The sequence below is a fragment of the Schistocerca piceifrons genome, chromosome 1 (genome assembly GCF_021461385.2).
Source record: "Schistocerca piceifrons isolate TAMUIC-IGC-003096 chromosome 1, iqSchPice1.1, whole genome shotgun sequence".
Lineage (NCBI taxonomy): Eukaryota > Metazoa > Arthropoda > Insecta > Orthoptera > Acrididae > Schistocerca > Schistocerca piceifrons.
Genome location: NC_060138.1, coordinates 935,013,964 through 935,035,539, shown reverse-complemented (window position 1 = coordinate 935,035,539; position 21,576 = coordinate 935,013,964).

Below are 21,576 nucleotides of genomic sequence, written 5' to 3'. Positions count from 1 at the left end.
TTCTGGACATCTATGCAGCACAGACGTCTGCCAGGATCATTGTACTGTAAGGGCAGCGGTGGCAAATCGTACAATTACCACAGTACAGATAAGAGGGCTTGGAGGACCAGACCTGACAACGTGAACTGTTGCGTACCGGTTACTAGCAGTGGCACAATGGGTACGCGCACCGCTTGCCTGTCTTCCAGTCACACCATATCATCGAGGTGCATGGCTCGACAGACGCCGTCAGAGGATCATGAGGAAGATGGAAAGATGGAGTGGCTTGCTGTGGTCTTCAGCGATGAAAGCAGATTCATCCTGCATCTAAAAGAAGGTCGTTTGCATATGCAATATAAACCTGGTGAGTGCATTCGTACAACACACACTGGGCCCGCCTCAAACCCATGGATTCTGTAATTTTCTCGATGGGTATCAAAGTGGGAGAGCACTGACACTCCCTCCAATGATGCCAGAAACTGAGGGTAGGAGGCGCGGTCAGAGGTGACAGAAGCGATTGGGCTGTTTGTGGATGCAGCGTCTCGTGATGGATTTTTAAAAAACGGCTCTGAGCACTATGGGACTTAACATCTGAGGTCATCAGTCCCCGAGAGTTAGAAGTACTTAGACCTAACTAAGGACATCACACACATCCATGCCTGAGGCAGGATTCGAACCTGCAACCGCAGCAGTCGCGCGTTTCCAGACTGAAGCGCCTAGAACCGCTAGGCCACAGCGGCCGGCTGATGGATTTTGAGCTTCGTCCAAAAGGTGGATACACCAGCACAAGGTCCGGGAATATTTTTCAGGCTAAGTCGACCACGGCGCACATTAGGGAATATTGTTTGGGCTGGAGCCAACAAGCACCACATCTGGGATACTGATGAGAGGGATACACCTATGCAATGGCTGGGATAGCGCTTGGGCGGATCGATGTGCACAAAAAATTTCTTCATTCACGTATGATCTGAGCTGTAATCTGAAATGTGGACCCACCACTGCTAAGTCCGGGAATATTGCTTAGGCCGCATCCATCACTCAGTACATTGTCGAATATACTTCAGGCACCATACAGAATGTACCATGTCACTGGATATTTTTCGAGGCTGATCGACAGGCGTAAAGTCTGGGCAATGTTTGGACGGATCCATCCAAAGATTAATTCCTGAATAATGTTTGGTACGGAACCACTAACATATGATTCGGGTAGTACCCAAAAGTCTGACGCTGCAGCCGCCACTGTCCCTAGTGTTTTAACAGACTGCCTCAGACGACGGCTCTATCCTGTGGTGGAGGCTGGAGGACTGTAAACTCGCTCCCAACTCCATGTTCATCGAGAAAACTACAAACTCCCTCGGACTGTGATATAAACGTGAACATACCTGCATCACGTATCATGATCCTTACACTACAGTTTATCTATAACTACAGTGATCATTTATTTCAAATTTGTATGACTCCAGCTTCCGTTCTTGAGTATTGGTGTGACTTGTGTCACTTTCCAGTCTTTGGGTGGGATCTTTTGTCGAGACAGCGGTTTTATATTACTGTTACAAATGCGTCTATTATAACAGCGTACACAGAAACCAAATTAACTGTTCTACAATCTGGACTGGAGTACATGCATTTACTAACTGATATAAGCTGTTTTGCTACACAAAATAAATCTAAGCTACTCACTCTGATAGCAGTTCTTCATTCGAATTCTGGAATATTTGCTTCGACTTCTTTGGTGAAGGAATTAAGGATAACCCCGTATATAATACTTCCGCTTTAGTGGCACTGTCACCGGTAATATGACCATAGTAACTGCACAGTGAGGAGATTGACTGCGTCTTACCGTTCGTGTACGTCACATACGACCAGAGTAGAGGCTCTTTGGATTTTCTGCCACATTTCGGGACAGATTGCCGTTGTGGATGGTATAAAGCATCTCACATTGAAGTCCACGGAAAATTTTTGCGTTTCTGTAAAACTTTGCCAGTTTTGGCAATTATGCGTTCTTTCCGGGACAGACAATTTGCTATCACAGTGTCTTTGATGATATTCTTCTTCTTTTCCTTTGGTCTTTTACATATCAGGCCAGTCGAGCTGTTTAAATTCAGTTCAATCCTCTAACTGGCCGTCGTATCTCACTCTTGCCTTTGGGTTTGTATGGTAAGTACACATTTGGAACCATTAATTCTTCTATTCGTGGCTGATTATACTTCTAGTTTAGTTTTTATTTTTCTGTTTCCTCATATATTGTCAAAATATTCATTTCCTGTAATGTTTCCATTAGGAACCCTGTGAAACTTAGTTTAACCTTTGACTGCTAGGAAGTATTTCACTTCAACCGCCTGAACAGGGAAAACATCATTTCTCTTCATAACACTGGTTTAACAGCCATACAGAAGGAAAGGTTTTGACATTACCTAATACAAGGGCCGTTCAATAAGTAATGCAACATTTTTTTCTGAAAGCAGGTTAGTTTTAAGAATTAAAGTTTCACTCTACAGCAAAGTGTGCGCTGATATGAAATTTTCTGGCAGTTTAAAACATTGTGCCTGATCGAGACACGAACTCGGGACCTTTGCCTTTCGTGGGCAAGGGGTCTACCAACTGAGCTACCCAAGCACAATTCACGCCCCGTCCTCACAGCTTTACTTCCGCCAGTACCCCGTCTCCTACCTTCCAAACTTTACAGAAGGAGCCGCCCAGTTCGACTGCCAAAACTACCTTTTACATCGCGGCAAGCCACTTCCATTGTGGAGGGACTTCCCTACGTCTTTTACAGTTTACAATACAAGTGCCCTAAGCATGATCCAGCTTTCAGTGCACATTATTTTTTATCGTATAAACTTATGCATATTATAAAATTTCATTACTTTAAACAATCATTTTTCTTTTTCCATACATACATTACTAACTCTAAATTTTCGGTCACAAATCAATGACCTTAACTAACAAAGAATAAATACTTCGTTATTACAGATGCAACGTTACATTATATAAAACTGCTTCTAAAGGCAAAGGTCCCAAGTTCGAGTCTTGGTCCGGCACACAGTTTTAATCTGCCAGGAAGTTTCATATCAGCGCGCACTCCGCTGCGGAGTGAAAATCTCATTCTGGCCTATATTATATATGTTGGAAATAGGTTACATTTTAAAATAAATTTATTAAAATATGTTAACTACATAGGTTTATTTCTCATACATTTTTAACAGACAAATATTATTAAAAATCAAATTATTATTAATGACAGGCGTGAGCTTGATGCATTGACACTACTTTATCGATATTTGGTGACAAAATCGTCATCACAAAATTTCGACTAAATATAAGAAATGATGCCTCCATGTCTTAACACACAGATAGCTATCGTATGAATAACTCGCGTATCTGTCAAGCTCTGAACTTCTTTAGTGCCAGAGTAACGTCAAATTACCAGAAACTGTCCAATGATGTCTAATTTCTAGTTTTTGTTTTGAAAGAAAAATCTGTTAACTAAGAAAATTGATTTGTTCGGTACCTTGCATCCCATTCAGTGATAGTGACAACATCACCCAATTGCATTTAAAAGATTACGTACATTATAGACAAGGGAATTTTAGCAGTCATGAGAAATTTATGTTTAATTTTACAGAACAAATAAAATGAATATTTATGTGCTGGTAGGTAAACTGTTAACAGAACAATGCAAACCACCCTTGAACAACAGTAATCATTGGTATGCACTGATAAAAGTAAATATTGCGTCCAGGCATATATTAGTTAAGATATTAGAATTCAAAGTAAACGATATAAATCTTGTGAGGCATCACGCACTTGCAAGCAACGTATATGAAAAGCTAAGAGTCACCAACACCGCAATTTTAAAAGTGATACTCAGATTACCTATGTTCAGTTAACGAAAATTCCGCCAGTACCTCGTCTCCTACCTTCCATACTTCATTCTAGAATCAACCCCCAGGCTGTGGCTAGGCCATGTCTCCACAATATCCTTTCTTCGAGAAGTGCTAGTTCTGAAGGTTCGCAGGAGACCTTCTGTGAAGTTTGGAAGGTAGGAGACGAGGAACTGGCGGAATTAAAGCTGTGAGGACGGGGCATGAGTCGTGCTTGGGTAGCACAGTTGGTAGAGCACCTGCCTGCGAAAGGCAAAGGTCCCGAGTTAGAGTCTTAGTCCGCCACACAGTTTTAATCTGCCAGGAAGTTCCAGGTTAGTTTTATTCAAGATCGCATTACACCATATTATTTTTCGTTCTCTCGGCTAGATAGCCATAGTTTACGAAATAATCTCAGTCCAATGCCAAGGCCTTACATCACCTTATTGGGAGGGCCTGCATGCCTGCACGGTTTCACACAACTGGTCCAAGTCAGAGCCAACATCTTGTTGCTTCAACAACCTCCCCATCATCACGCATCCTTCATTGTGCCTAACTCGCTGCTCTTTATGGTCTCCTCTTAGGCGGCGAGTAACCCCAACTGAAGACGTGCAGTTCAGCAGCGATGTGTTTGACTGTGATCCGCTTATCACCTTGTATGAGAGAGTCCATACGCTCTCTCCTTGGAACGCAACTCCATTAGACACACCGTTTTGAAGATTACATACAGCTCCGCCTTCTACTCGAACTTCATGAAACTATAGAGACTGAAAAGTGAATATTCCACGATGTCACACAACAAATTCTGTTTTTTTTTTCAATTTTTTTTTTTCAATCTGAATTGGCCAAGGAAAAAGAAGGGTAGCATTACTTACCGAACACACCTCGTAAAATGGCATTTTCGTGTCTCTTCGCCTGTTTCTTAAAATCCTGCTTACAGTACCGCACATTCTCTGACATCTCTATAATTCACTATCCACACCTTTGTCTTCTTTAAAAGTAATGCAGCTGCCTAAGGAAATGAAGAACTGAACGTGTTCCAGTATGTGCTCCTCAATTAACTCTTTTTTTCCGTACTGAGTATTTCTGATACTGTTTGCTGCTATTTTCAAATTGTAATCTTTTCCCCCCCATGAACCATGGACCTTGCCGTTGGTGGGGAGGCTTGCGTACCTCAGCGATACAGACTGCCGTACCGTAGGTGCAACCACAACGGAGGGGTATCTGTTGAGAGGCCAGACAAACGTGTGGTTCCTGAAGAGGGGCAGCAGCCTTTTCAGTAGTTGCAAGGGCAACAGTCTGGATGATTGACTGATCTGGCCTTGTAACAATAATCAAAACGGCCTTGCTGTGCTGGTACTGTGAACGGCTGACAGCAAGGGGAAAGTACAGCCGTAATTTTTCCCGAGGGCATGCAGCTTTACTGTATGATTAAATGATGATGGCGTCTTCTTGGGTAAAATATTCCGGAGGTAAAATAGTCCCCCATTCGGATCTCCGGGCGGGGACTACTCAAGAGGATGTCGTTATCAGGAGAAAGAAAACTGGCGTTCTACGGATCGGAGCGTGGAATGTCAGATCCCTTAATCGGGCAGGTAGGTTAGAAAATTTAAAAAGGAAAATGGATAGGTTGAAGTTAGATATAGTGGGAATTAGTGAAGTTCGGTGGCAGGAGGAACAAGACTTCTGGTCAGGTGACTACAGGGTTATAAACACAAAATCAAATAGGAGTAATGCAGGAGTAGGTTTAATAATGAATAGGAAAATAGGAATGCGGGTAAGCTACTACAAACAGCATAGTGAACGCATTATTGTGGCCAAGATAGATACGAAGCCCACACCTACTACAGTAGTACAAGTTTATATGCCAACTAGCTCTGCAGATGACGAAGAAATTGAAGAAATGTATGATGAAATAAAAGAAATTATTCAGATTGTGAAGGGAGACGAAAATTTAATAGTCATGGGTGACTGGAATTCGAGTGTAGGAAAAGGGAGAGAAGGAAACATAGTAGGTGAATATGGATTGGGGGACAGAAATGAAAGAGGAAGCCGCCTGGTAGAATTTTGCACAGAGCACAACATAATCATAGCTAACACTTGGTTTAAGAATCATTAAAGAAGGTTGTATACATGGAAGAACCCTGCAGATACTAAAAGGTATCAGGTAGATTATATAATCGTAAGACAGAGATTTAGGAACCAGGTTTTAAATTGTAAGACATTTCCAGGGGCAGATGTGGACTCTGACCACAATCTATTGGTTAAAACCTGTAGATTAAAACTGAAGAAACTGCAAAAAGGTGGGAATTTAAGGAGATGGGACCTGGATAAACTAAAAGAACCAGAGGTTGTACAGAGATTCAGGGAGAGCATAAGGGAGCAATTGACAGGAATGGGGGAAATAAATACAGTAGAAGAAGAATGGGTAGCTTTGAGGGATGAAGTAGTGAAGGCAGCAGAGGATCAAGTAGGTAAAAAGACGAGGGCTAGTAGAAATCCTTGGGTAACAGAAGAAATATTGAATTTGATTGATGCAAGGAGAAAATATAAAAATGCAGTAAGTGAAACAGGCAAAAAGGAATACAAACGTCTCAAAAATGAGATCGACAGGAAGTGCAAAATGGCTAAGCAGGGATGGCTAGAGGACAAATGTAAGGATGTAGAGGCCTATCTCACTAGGGGTAAGATAGATACCGCCTACAGGAAAATTAAAGAGACCTTTGGAGAAAGGAGAAACACTTGTATGAATATCAAGAGCTCAGATGGAAACCCAGTTCTAAGCAAAGAAGGGAAAGCAGAAAGGTGGAAGGAGTATATAGAGGGTCTATACAAGGGCGATGTACTTGAGGACAATATTATGGAAATGGAAGAGGATGTAGATGAAGATGAAATGGGAGATACGATACTGCGTGAAGAGTTTGACAGAGCACTGAAAGACCTGAGTCGAAACAAGGCCCCCGGAGTAGACAATATGCCACTGGAACTACTGACGGCCGTGGGAGAGCCAGTCCTGACAAAACTCTACCATCTGGTGAGCAAGATGGTAGAGAGAGATGAAACAGGCGAAATACCCTCAGACTTCAAGAAGAATATAATAATTCCAATCCCAAAGAAAGCAGGTGTTGACAGATGTGAAAATTACCGAACTATCAGCTTAATAAGTCACAGCTGCAAAATACTAACACGAATTCTTTACAGACGAATGGAAAAACTAGTAGAAGCCAACCTCGGGGAAGATCAGTTTGGATTCCGTAGAAACACTGGAACACGTGAGGCAATTCTGACCTTACGACTTATCTTAGAAGAAAGATTAAGGAAAGGCAAACCTACGTTTCTAGCATTTGCAGACTTGGAGAAAGCTTTTGACAATGTTGACTGGAATACTCTCTTTCAAATTCTAAAGGTGGCAGGGGTAAAATACAGGGAGCGAAAGGCTATTTACAATTTGTACAGAAACCAGATGGCAGTTATAAGAGTCGACGGACATGAAAGGGAAGCAGTTGTTGGGAAGGGAGTAAGACAGGGTTGTAGCCTCTCCCCGATGTTGTTCAATCTGTATATTGAGCAAGCAGTAAAGGAAACAAAAGAAAAATTCGGAGTAGGTATTAAAATTCATGGAGAAGAAATAAAAACTTTGAGGTTCTCCGATGACATTGTAATTCTGTCAGAGACAGCAAAGGACTTGGAAGAGCAGTTGAATGGAATGGACAGTGTCTTGAAAGGAGGATATAAGATGAACATCAACAAAAGCAAAACAAGGATAATGGAATGTAGTCTAATTAAGTCGGGTGATGCTGAGGGAATTAGATTAGGAAATGAGGCACTTAAAGTAGTAAAGGAGTTTTGCTATTTGGGGAGCATAATAACTGATGATGGTCGAAGTAGAGAGGATATAAAATGTAGGCTGGTAATGGCAAGGAAAGCGTTTCTGAAGAAGAGAAATTTGTTAACATCCAGTATTGATTTAAGTGTCAGGAAGTCATTTCTGAAAGTATTCGTATGGAGTGTAGCCATGTATGGAAGTGAAACATGGACGATAAATAGTTTTGACAAGAAGAGAATAGAAGCTTTCGAAATGTGGTGCTACAGAAGAATGCTGAAGATTAGATGGGTAGATCACATAACTAATGAGGAAGTATTGAATAGGATTGGGGAGAAGAGAAGTTTGTGGCACAACTTGACCAGAAGAAGGGATCGGTTGGCATCAAGGGATCACCAATTTAGTATTGGAGGGCAGCGTGGAGGGTAAAAATTGTAGAGGGAGACCAAGAGATGAATACACTAAGCACATTCAGAAGGATGTAGGTTGCAGTAGGTACTGGGAGATGAAAAAGCTTGCACAGGATAGAGTAGCATGGAGAGCTGCATCAAACCGGTCTCAGGACTGAAGACCACAACAACAACAACAACAATCTTTTCCAGTCACATTTAAAAAATGGATTGAATTCAGTGGTTTACCTTCAGAATTTGCTACTGGTACAACGTCGTCAGAAACATCTGTATGTTAGTACACCAATTCTTGTTTTTAAAAATGTTCAAATGTGAGTGAAATTTTATGGGACTTAACTACTAAGATCATCAGTCCCTAAGCTTACACGCTACTTAACCTTAATTATCCTAAGGACAAACACACACACCCATGCCCGAGGGAGGATTCGAACCTCCGCCGAGACTAGCCGCACAGACCATGACTGCAGCGCTCCAGACCGCTCGGCTAATCCCGCGCTGCTCTTGTTTTTATAGATACATTTTGGTTGTCGTTCTTTCCAGTTCCAGATGGCATCGTCGATATGAATATTATAAATAGCAGGCTATGAAGTACATCCTTGTTCCAAACTTTGATTCAGTAATATGTAGTCCGCTGTGTATAACAGAAGTTGCCGTATAAAGACTGTCGATATAGTTTATTAAGTGATTTGGTTATTTACTATTTTCCTGTAAGTTCCACAACCTCTCTGTATCCATCCTGTCAAATGCTTTTTCAAAACCTGTTATATATTATTTGTCGTACGGTAGATATATTATCGGTTTATGGCCTTCCTGTTATGAAGTCACTTCGTTTTTCTAGAAGTAACATTTTTATAAAAACTTTAATCTGTTATTCAACGAAGCTGAATGTATTTTGTTGGTAAGATTAAGCATATTTCTACCTCCTTAATACGAAAATTTATTGTGCTCTCATTTTTGAAGTAGCATCATGATCGTTCGTTAGCTAATATTGTGGAACACGGCTCTAATCAGCCGTGTTTAGTCAAAGCTGTACTAATTCCCTCCGCACTGACGTATTTCTCGCATTTTTATGTTTCAATTACTTCTTAAATTTCTTGCAAGGTAGTTAAATATGTTTTAAAACAATCCCTTATAGTTTCATAATCACTAGCTGCCTTTCGTTTACAACACAGAGGCTTCTAATTTTCTGTCGACTGTTCCTTATTTATTACATTTATTTGTGGTACATCTCTGTCAGATTTATGTAAGTTTGTTAACATTACGAAAACGAATTCCCTACTGAAGTATACAACATGTTCTATTTCTGCTGAAAATGTATCTCAACGAACTCTATAACACTTTCGTATTTGTGACTTTGTTTTATTTTTAATCAGCCTGTTATTCTCACTTGTTTGGTGACTGGGAGATAGCAGAAAATACTCAAATGACTTTTGTTTTCCTTTTACTATTTCTTCAAATTCTTCGCTCCAAATTTTAAAGTTTTTCCTGCTTTTTGCGTTTAAATTACTTTCTAGGGCTTTACCTGCTCATTTACTGACACATTATTTGATGTTTTTCTATCATTTAACTTCTTCTTCTTTCTAGTACTCAAAACAAATGGCATACTTGGAACAAGAGTACCATAGTCCTGTAGTCTCAGCTATACTCCATGTCTTCCAAGCCAAAATGTTAGCATCTGGAAAAGCTTCAAGGTCACCATAATCTGCATGATTGCCCCATACAACAGCAAGTGTCAGCCAGGTACTACCTCCAAACACTGCTTGCACATCATAGGTGTAGTTCAGATGGAGTCCAGGATAAACATTTGGACCTCCAATCAATTGCTGCTTACTAAATTGGTCAGCCAAGTCAATATCAATCGCCTTCAAACTGCGATACACAGGAGCACTGCGCCGCCAGCGACGACGCCATGCACGTCGCAGAAGCATTGCTGTGGCAATGCCATTTTGTGCTGATGTGTTTATTATATAGTTATTCAATCATTTTGGTACAGATTTGGAGTCAAAAGTTGGTATAACAATAAAACTAGTTAATTTTTCTTCGTCAGCGAGCGATGAACCCTTGAATCTCTTCTACGTGATTAGTAGTGCTCTTTTGGCCATAACCAAACTAAGAATACTGAAAGCACCGTATTCTGTGAACATTTTAATGTCTTGCACTAAGGGAGCAGACTTCGTATTTGCTGTAACACAGCATTCAACTGATCTAGTTCTTCTTTTAGCCCACCTGTATTTGTGAATATCTTTCTTTCGAAATAATTTATTAGTTACTACATAATTGTAATTACAGTAACTTCTCCTCTGCATTTACAGTACGGTCTCCGTATCTTCCCACCACGTCCTTAGTAGGGCTGCTACCTACCTCGGAATTCCAGTCTCCACATAAGTAAATCAGATCTGTTTTAGTTACTCCATCAGATAAAAGCTTGATCATTGTGGATTGTATCGTATACTCGTCTTTTTTCAGGGCAATAAACTCACCGGATAATTTGTAATCATATATTTCTTCCGCAGCCCTTGCCGAGCAAACATCGTTCTGCAAGGCAGTAGCTTTTCTGTTCATCATCCCAGCAGGGTAGGTTACTGCTTCCATTCTTTGACCCATTTCGAGTGTGTCTTGAACCCACTTCGCACCGCCAACGTTGTAGTCTTCACCATAACCCTGACATTGAGGCCTTGCGAGTTGCTACCAGCCGGAGCTAGTTGATACAGAAATTTTGACTCCTCTCCCTTCCTCCTTTCTCAACCGGGCTTGTGACCCATTACGTCAGAAAAGATGGAGTAGGTATCGTTTTTTGTAAATTAACTTTTACGTGAAATAACATTTTTCCCAGTAGATATAATATGCTTTCGCCGGCCGCGGTGGTCTCGCGGTTCTAGGCGCGCAGTCCGGAACCGTGAGACTGCTACGGTCGCAGGTTCGAATCCTGCCTCGGGCATGGATGTGTGTGATGTCCTTAGGTTAGTTAGGTTTAAGTAGTTCTAAGTTCTAGAGGACTGATGACCACAACAGTTGAGTCCCGTAGTGCTCAGAGCCATTTTGAGCCATTTTATAATATGCTTTCACTGTTTGTTGAATATATCGTCAGCATCAGCTATTATTCATGTATTGCCAACAAAGGCCTCCTTTTGAATTCTCCATGAAATATACTCTTCATCCAGTACGTACCTAAATATAACCTTGTCAATGAATTTATTCTATGGTAATATTCACTGCTCGAAGACTTTACAGATGTGTACTACTTTTCCTGAAAGCTTCTACATGCTCTTGTATATTTTTTAAATAAATCGAAATCACAGGTTCCGGGATTTCTGGGAGAACCACTGAACCTAGTGAAAATCAAACATTCAATTTGCGTTGGTGAATTTGTTTCATGGAGTGAGCTGGTAACATTGTCATTCTTACCTTGCGTAAAGGGTTACAAGTAGTGTCATTAGATGTGTTAAATACCTAATATATATGTAACGTATGATTGAAGAGTCATGAAAGACTTTGTACACCTGGAAGAGACCTGGTGACATCTGAATGTTTCAGATTGATGATAGAAAGGTACGACAGAGAATTCGAAACCAGATTTTAAATAGTGAGACATTATTTCCAGGGGCAGATGTGGACTCACACCACAATTTATTGGTTACTAATGTCTGAATAAAGAAGGAAATGAAAGCGATGTGACCTGAATAAATTGAAAGAAGAAGAAGTTGTTGAGAGTCCGAAGTGAGCATTAGGTAATGGCTGATTAGAGCAGGGGAAAGGAACACAGTAGAAGACAAATTGGTCATCCATAAGAAATGAAATAGTGAAAGCAGTAGAGGAGCGGATGGGTAAAAAGAAAAGGCTTAGAATAAATTCTTCGATAGCACTGGATATATTGATTTTAACTGATGAAAGAGGAAACATAAAAATGTAGCAAATGAAGCAGGTAAAAGGGAATACAAACGTTTATGAAATGAGATTGACATGAAGTCGAAAAGGGCTAAGCAGCAACGGCTACAGAATACATGTAAGGATTTAGATGCATATATCACTAGGGGAAAGATGGGTACCTCCTACAGGAAAATTAAAGAACCCCTTGGATTATAGAGAAACAGCTGTATGAATATAAAGAGTTCAATGGGAAACCAGTCCTAAGCAGAAAAGGGAAAGCTGACCGCTGGAAGGATATATACAAGGGGGACGAAAGCAATATTATAGAAATGGAGAAGGACGCGGATGAAGATCAGATGGGAGATTTGATAATGCGAGAAGAATTTGACAGAGCTGTGAAAGACCTAAGTCGAAACATATCCCTGATAGTTGACGACTTTCCGTCAAAACTACTGATAGCCTTGGGAGAGCCGCCATGACCAAGCTCTTCCAACTGGTGTGCAAGATATGTGAGACAGATGAACTACTCTTAGTCTTCAAAAAGAAAGCAGTTATCCAAATTCCGAAGCAGTAAGTCATTGTCACAAAATACTGACAATAATTCTTTACAGAAGAATGGAAAAACTTGTAGAAGCCGATCTCGAAGACGGCTAGTTTGATTCACAGAGAAGTGTAGAAACACGTGAGGCAATACTGACACTACGACTTATAATGGAAGATGGTTTTAAAAAATGTAAACCTACATTTATAGCCGTTGTAGACGTAGACCAAACTTATGACGATGTCCACTGGAACACTGTCTCTAAAATTCTGAAAGTAGCAGGCATAAACTACGGTGAGTGAAAGACTCTTTGCAACCAGTACAGAAACCAGACGACTGTTGTACGAGTCGAGGGGCATGAAATGTGGTCGAGAAGTGAATGAGGCAGGATTTCAGCCTATAACAGATGATGTTTAATCCGTACACTGCACAAGCACTGAAGGAAATCAGAGAAACGTTTGTACTAGGATTTGAAGTTCAGGGGAAAAAATCGAAACTTTCAGTTTTGTCAGTGACATAGTAACGCTCTCACAGACAGCAAATGGTTTGGAAGAGAAGTTGAAAGGAATGAACAGGGTCTTGAGAGGAGTATTTACGATTAACACCAACAGAAGCAAAACAAGGAAATTGGAATGTAGTCGAATGAAATCAGGTGATGCTGAGGGAATTATATTAAGAACCGAGACACTTAATGCAGTAGATGAGTTTTGCAATTTGGGCCGTAAAATAAATGATGATGGCCAAATTGGCGAGGATATAAAACGTAGAGTGGCAATGGCAAGGAAAGCGTTTCTGAAGAAGGTAAATTTGGTAACATCGAATACACTCTTTAGTGCTCGGATGTCTTTTCTGATGGTATTTGTCTTCAGTGTAAGCATGAGTGGAGCTTAAGTATGGACGACAAACATTTTAGAAAAGAAGAGCATAAAAATATCTGATACGTGGTGAAACAGAAGAATTCTGAAGACTGGATGGGTACATCACCTAACTAATAGGGATGTACTGAATGGATTTGGGGAGGACAGAAATTTGTGGCACAGCTTGACTGAAGAAAGCGACCTGCTGATAGGACACATTCTGAGATATCCAGGAATCATAAAGTTAGTACTGGTGGGAAATATGGAGTGTAAAATAGCAGAGGGAGACCAAGAGATGAATCCACTCAGCAGATATGGAAGGAAGTACGTTGCAGTTGTTATTCGGAGACCTAGAGGCTTGCACAGGATAGAACAGCATGGAGAGCTGCGTAAGGCTAGTCTTAGAACTGAAGATCAAAAGCACTATAGCAACGACAACATCGACAACGTAAGTTAAGTGCCTCGTCGACATATCCATTACGAGGAACGGTAATAAAGTGCTACCGGAGATATATATCTGATGTAATGTCCGGTTTTTGGTGTTTAAAAATTTATTTCAAAATTTTACTTTGGAGCATTCTATACCTATTCCAATCAAGATTACAGAAGATGACATTCTGACTCATTAAAGTGTACTGAATATGCTGTGCATATATTTTACATTATTTTAGATTGATAACACATTCGCGGCAATCTCTGCCATTTAATTCCTCTTTTATGTCGGACACTCATTGAAACAGCATTAATAGAACCCGATACTGACCATCAACGCAACTCCTATATTTACCAAGCACCGGGATTGGTTTCGTTATAATCAATTCTCTCTGAAATCTCAGTTTCGGGCAACAGCTGTCTTAGTAATTGGCACAAGGTGAATATTTTAGGTAAACTGCGCGTACAGCAGTGTGTAATATTAGTAATTTTCGCGTCACAAACATTAATATACGCTCAATAGTAAACGCCTGATGGCCTAAAGTTATCGCACAATTGTAAAGTAAAAGAAATGAATCATCGCATAGCAGCGACAGATTCTATTATTCTTTATCTTTGCCGTTCTTGCGCGGTGCCAGTAAATCTCTATGTACATGTATCGATTAATGGTATAAAAAAGAATTCTGTTGTTTCAAGACAAATGAGGCTTTTGGCGCCTCACCTTTTCTGTTTGTATTCCATGAGAGGCGGACGCGGACTTGCTGCGTTCCACAACTGTATTTTATATTTGATGTGAAAATATTGAGTGAATATGCTAATTGTTATTTTTTCCAATCAGACAAGATGTAGTTTCTTGTAACTGATATCGAACAGACAGCATCAAGAGGACATTTTGACTGTTATGTGTAAAGTATTTAACCACAATGGTCATCTATTGTAATTTAATATGAAAAGGTACGTAGCATTAAAAAAAACTTGTGTTAAAGATAAGTGTGCTTATTTTCGTAAATTAACCTTGATGAGTCCATCTCCTTATTTACTTAACTTTTAATTATTTTGTGTTACTTCATCATCAGAAATTACGATCACGCTGATGGGCCGAACGCAGCATGAGGCAGAAGGAACATTATCGTTTTCCTATTATTTCTGAACCAATTTTTTTTTAATTGTGTAGTGTTGCATTTCTTTTAAAGACCATAAATCTTCTGGTCCCTTAGTGTTGATCCGGGTATGACTACATCACGACTATAAAAATGCACAGAAATGATAATGTTTCTTCCGAGCGATCTCAAATATATATATATATCAATATGCTGCTCTTATTCAGGTATTTAATGGTCAACGTATGTTATTATAATAGCGTAATAAATCCCTGATTCTGTTGCCAAGTGGCCCACCAAAATATTCACTTTTCCGACATTAAAAAACAAAGTAACAGTTCTTTTTATTTTCGTCCCCCAAGAACAACGCTACACTTGGCGCCCGAACAGGGACTTGATCAAAAATCATTTCATGTATGTGTTTATTAATTTTTCAGTGCTTGTTCTAATAACTTTCATTTTTTCATGTGGATGCAATTCAACCGAGAAAGAGAAGTGGGAAAACCTTTTAATTAATTCAGAAGAACGATTGATGAAATTACCAAAAAACGCGAGTATCCAGCTGTATCATTATCAAGACAGCCATAGTAAGTCAAATTTTTATACGCAGTAGCCAAGCTTTCGTAGTGACGTAGCACCTTTCGAGTTGATCAGAACGTAAACCTGTCTTTCCTTGCCTTGAAACAGCTTTATTTCAATTTGTCCATAGTCCATTCTTATGTAGTTAAATTCAGTGAAAGTGTATCATTGTTGTCAGTGCACAAAAAATTACGATATGGCGGATACCTACGCTGAAAACTGGTAAAACGTGTGATATTTCATTTGTTTGTAATTAGTAGGAACCATCTTGTCTTCTTGGCGTAAATGAACGTCAGTTGTTACCCAGAGTTAAAATTTTATCTTAGGTCCCAGTAAGCCATAGCACTACGTCACAGACAAGCGACTGACGGCAGTGACAAACAATATCTGCAGCATTTTGAGGTTTGACAAATAATTCATGAACATGGCTGACGGTAAACAGCGGACACAAACAAAACCAGACGACAGCGGTGATGCGAATGGACCTCACTATCCATTACGATCACGCGCGATAGGTACACGAGCGGAGGCAGAAGCAGCCTCGAACGAAGTTTTAGAAGCTGGTCCTAGTGTGCAAACTATTCCCGCTTTTGAAAAAAATGACTTGGATTCAATGATCGAAGCAATAATGGAACGCAAGTTCGAAAGCCAAAAACAGGAAAGATTAGATGAAAAGGTCCGCGAAGAAAAAGAGAAGGCCGAAAGACGGCATAATAAAAATCAGGTCCTTACAAAGTCTGTGCAACTCAGTAAAAGCAGACATAAATTCAGTAAAAACAGAAATAAATTCAGTAAAAACAGAAATAAATTCAGTAAAAACAGACATAAATTCGGTAAAAACAGATCTGCAAACGGAGATAAATGACCTAAATACACGGTTAAATTCGGTAAAGGTCGAACTAAGGGCAGACATAACAGCTGATTTAAATACCCTGTTGGGTAATGTCCAAAGCCAAATCAGTAGTCATATCACGATCATGAGGCTAGAAATTGACACACAAGTAGAGTCAAAAATAGAGGATATTTCAAAACGGTTAGATGAAAAAATCGAAGCAGCCAAGGGAGAGATAAATTCAAAAGTGATAGAATATCAAAAACAAGCTGCGACCTTAAAAGAAGATTATACTGCAATCTCTGATGAGGTCAAAGGAGTTAAAACCGCAGTGGACACGATCGGGAATGTTGTTGATGATCTTTCCAAACAGATTGAGACTCTTAATGTAGAGGATCAAATAAAGAATACTGTTAAGGCACATGCTGAAGCATTGTCCGACCACTACCAAGAGTGGATTAAAAACAAAAACGGATTCATAGAAAACAAGGTCAAGAACGAGCTCAGGGAAACGGTCAAAAACGTGGCCTTTGAAATATTGGCAGCCCCTGGAAAAACAGGAGACACGGTGATGTCAGAATTAGGCCAGATAAGACGAACGTTAGCTCAAGATTTACCTGAATGGCGTCAACAGATAGTTGATGAAGTTCGTACACTAAAATGTCAAGTTGAAAATTCCCCACCTCCCGTGTCAGGAAACTGGAATAATTCACCACGAAGTAATGAACAACAGCAGGTACATTACCGTTCACCATTTGATAACGCTCAAACTCATAGTTCTATAGAAGCACAAGTTAACCAGGGTACCAGCCCACCCACTTTTGTCAGTTTGATGCAGGAGGAAAGCGTGATCAAACATCGTATTTTTCCGACCTTTCACCCACAGAAAAGAGAAATTCATCCTATAGTGTTCCTCCGAAATTTTTCAGGAATTTCCCCGAATAGCTGGAGTGACCGCCAGCGAATTCAATTCGTTAGTGGATTTATCGTAGGTGATGCTGCCTTATGGGGAACCGAAATGGTCGACTCTTGTAAAAGTTACAAAGAGTTTGAACAGATGTTTTTAGCTAAATTCTGGAGTTTTGGTGTGCAGCATCGCCTGAGAAAAGAGGTTTACAACGCCGAAGTGTTTAACAGTAAGCGCGGTAGTTTGAGAAGATATTTTGAAAAGTATTTAGCGAAAATCAAGTTCTGGGAGTCGCCGATCACCGCCAAAGACGTTATTATGATTCTAAAAACTAAGCTACCGATTGCGATCAGAGAAAAGTTAGTAAACGTGTCTGAGGACGATACGGACACTTTCCTATCTGTGTTAGACTCGTTGGATCTGATTTACGAGGACGCTAGAGTTGATGTTGGCAACGCCCACTTCAGTGCAGGCGGCCAGCACAATACAGAATACGTAGGCAACAGTGGTGGCCGAGCGAAAGCGCGTCACAGCGACAACCAGTACCAACCCCACAACGGTTTCAAAAATAAACACACTACGTACTCCAACAGCAAATACAAAAATAAGTACAATAACGGCCAGAGATACAATCCAATATATAATTCGTCACCACCTCAGTACGAAAATGCACATTATAACACACAGCCCCAGCAATATGGAAACACGCAACCGATCATCGGGAATTATCAAAACGATCAGTCTTACGATTCAAATCGACAGTGGAAAAGAAATAAATGGCATAATCAAGGTGAAGACCAATGTACACCTTTCACTAACGGTTACAATCAACACAAGCCACAGCTAAATATTTTTCAGCCACAAGCGAACGGACCTTCGGGAACTCTGAAGCCTAAACGCCCGCATAATACGCAAATTTATTATGCGCAAGCGAATACGCCAGGACAACAAGATCCGTTTCCAACCGAGTTCGCACCACAAAACCAACACCAGTTCCAGACGGAAGAAACATTAAGAAATATAAATCAGCAGGAAAGTAAGCGTCGAGCGGAAAATTAAAAGCAGCACCTTTGAGCCTCCTAGAGGATGATGCAAGTTTGAATGGGGGCACCCTGTCCCTTAGTCCACACGAAATTAAAGCAATTAGGTATGACAAAGAGACAAACTTACGGGATGATCTAGTAGCAGACACTGAGACGAAAGACAATGATGACGTATGGGACGAACAAGTTCAAGCTTCCATAAGAGTATCAATTGCCAACATACCAGTAACAGCCATTGTAGATACAGGAGCTAATATAAATGTCTTATCTTTATGTTTATTTAAGCAAATATCCTCTGTATGCAAAGTTTTATCACTTCCAATTCAAGGTTGCACCGTATCGGGAGCAATTGGTCCACTAACACAACGTGTAAATCTTCAGACTCAGCTTCAAATCCAGATAGAGTCTATTTCAGTAACGTGCATTTTTCTTATTGTTAAAAACCTATCAGTGCCATGTATCCTGAGTATGGAATTCTTGAGGCAGACGAAAGCTAAAATTGACATCGAGTGTGGAATCTGTACTCTAGTAGCGAGCCAGCAACAAGTAACCGTAAATTTGTTAAGAAGTAAGGTGAAGACAAACTTTGGGGTGCTTCAAATAGCAGTACGGCCATGGACTAAAAGACAACAGTACAGTCAGATAGAAGACATGACACATCTTGAAAGGGTTAATAACGATGAGTATAAAGACCTAATTCCCGGTCAGAATGAATTATACGGTAAAGCTAGTGAGTCCATTGAATTATCCAAACAACAGAAGAATGAGCTTTACAATTTGTTAACAGATTACGTTCAAGTATTTTCTAAGAAACCTGGACTAATAAAAGGCTTTGAATATCGAATGGATGTCCTGCCCCATTCAACCTACTGTAGAACAAGCTATTCCATTCCATATGCGAGACGCGAAGCTGTCAAGTGCGAGATCAAGAAAATGTTACGCTAGAATGTGATAGAAGTATCTCATTCACTTTATTCGAGTCCTTTATTGTCTGTGCTAATATCAGATGGTAGCGTAAGGCTAGTCCTAGATGCAAGATTAATCAATAAAATTATAATACCCATAAGAACGAGACCAGAGCTCTTGAAGAGCATCTGCATAAGTTTCTTGGAGTTAGTTATTAGTCAGGACTCACTTAAAACCATCCCTGTTGTTAAAGAAGAATCGTAAGTGGCAACACATTTATGAAGGTCCCTTTGTGATAATGAGGAAACCACACATTGGTAGCTATTTGTTATCTGACCCTGCCACGAATAAAATCAAAGGATTGTTCCATCATCATGATTTAAGAAAATTTTATAACGCCAGGAATTAAGTTAATTTAAGCTGTAAGAAAATTCTAAGGTATTGGAGATCAGGATTAACCAATGAGTAACAAGAACGGAACTGAACTGACTACGGACGTTAACCGGTACTGAAAGGAAACCTTATGTATTAAAACAACGCGTCTGGAAAATAAAATACAGAATAAGTTGTAGACAAGTATTTACATGAATAATCTTTATGCAAACAGGAGGACATGTCCTAGAGGCGATTTTCAATTTTAGTTATAAGTTAGTATGTAAGGAAAATGATGTACTAGAGAGGTATTAATTAGCCCCGAGGTACTAAAATGAGGAAAGAGGAAGGAGCGAATAATGCACTTCTCTCGCTAAATAGTAATTTGAGAATGAGCAGGAAGGAGCGAGTAATGCACTTCTCTCACTAAATAGTAATATGAAAATGATGATTATATGTGCTTAGTATTAGTAAGTGAAATTTAATCGAGGACAAATTAATGACCTGTTTTAAAAGGAAATACTTAAACGTCCAGACAAAAGAGGAAAGTTGTGAGAAAAGATTCGATTCCATGGGGTTATTCCCTATTTTCAAAGGTGACGTAAATAAGGCACCCCCTGTTAGCGTAAAACAGTCGGTAGATTTAACTTGTAAATTCCAGCACAGTGCTGTGCCAGCGATAAAATAACATATCTTTGAAGTGAACAGATACCTAGGATTAAGCATGAACAGATTGATAACGGAGTGCAATTGTTCTAAAAGGGCCTGACGTTAACCTTAAGTAAAAGCGTGATTGAATAAAAAGGAAGTTTATTATATAACGCAAGGTAAGATGAGTCCAGACTATAAACAAGCTGAGTAAAAGAACATATGAGTAACATGGTTTATTATGCCAACTTCACGGTACTATTGAGCATTAGCGATACTGCAAATTCACAAGCTAGCAGCACATAGAATAAGGATCTCGCCCAAGCTTCACAGGTAGCGACAGCAGCAAACAACAACACTCTAGTGAGAGGCTTATATATATAAATGATAATTAATACCCAAATGCGTAATGCATAAACTTGACTTAGTCTAAGAAATGAGCAAAGAGTAGTAAGCAAGCTGCAGCAAGATACATATTAGATATACATGCTTGAAGTGATAGATTTTATTTTAAGTGTGCACTGCAATATTTATTGTTTTCTCTGTGATTATGTGATTATTGAATCCCTTTCCTAAGTGCAAATCCTTTAAGATCCTTGATCCTATCCACTCCTCAGGATCAACTTGTAAAGATGCACGTGTGCTTAGGAAGTGAGGCACTACATATAAAAATGAGTAGGTTCGCGACGCGCATATTGCTTTTGTAATGCGCAACGTAAATTAAATTTTCGACCTGGTTGAGGAGTAATTTAAATTCTGTCGACGATCAGCGAGTAGACCCGCTTTTCCCACCTTTCTTTTTTCGACTGTTTGTATTTCTACACGAAACTCAGAGGCGGAATTGCTATTTTCAAATCTGTCCTCGAACTTTCTTTAAAGACAAGCACATACGAGAAAAACTTTTGACATAAATGAAGCTCCCCTCACAAGTCACTAAATAAGACGAGCACTAAAAAAAAAAAAAAAAAAAAAGTATTGGTCGTACAAAATGAATAAGCAAGCGTGATAAAGATTACTATGAATGAAATTAATTTCTAAAGGAGATTGGAATGGATTTGGTTAAAGAAAAAGGACTTATAATAGCCTACCTGTGACCGTAGGCTTAAATAAAAAAAAAAGGCTAATTAAGAAACAATTGGATTGATTCAAAGTGGCCAATTAGATTATTTATCGATTTAAATGAACTCTTGTAAATATTAGTATGTAAATCAACTTGTAAACACCGTGTGATGTTATGACGCGAGAATTTCTTTTAATACACCGTTCACGCAGACGCTCACTACAGTGCAAGTGAAGTTTTAAAGTTCAACGGTTCTCAGTGGCAGTATTCTACTGCACCATATGTGTGAAAAATTCGTTGATGTGTGCAGTGTGTAATAATCAGAGTCATTCCACACAAGCAGTTGCAGCGGTAGCT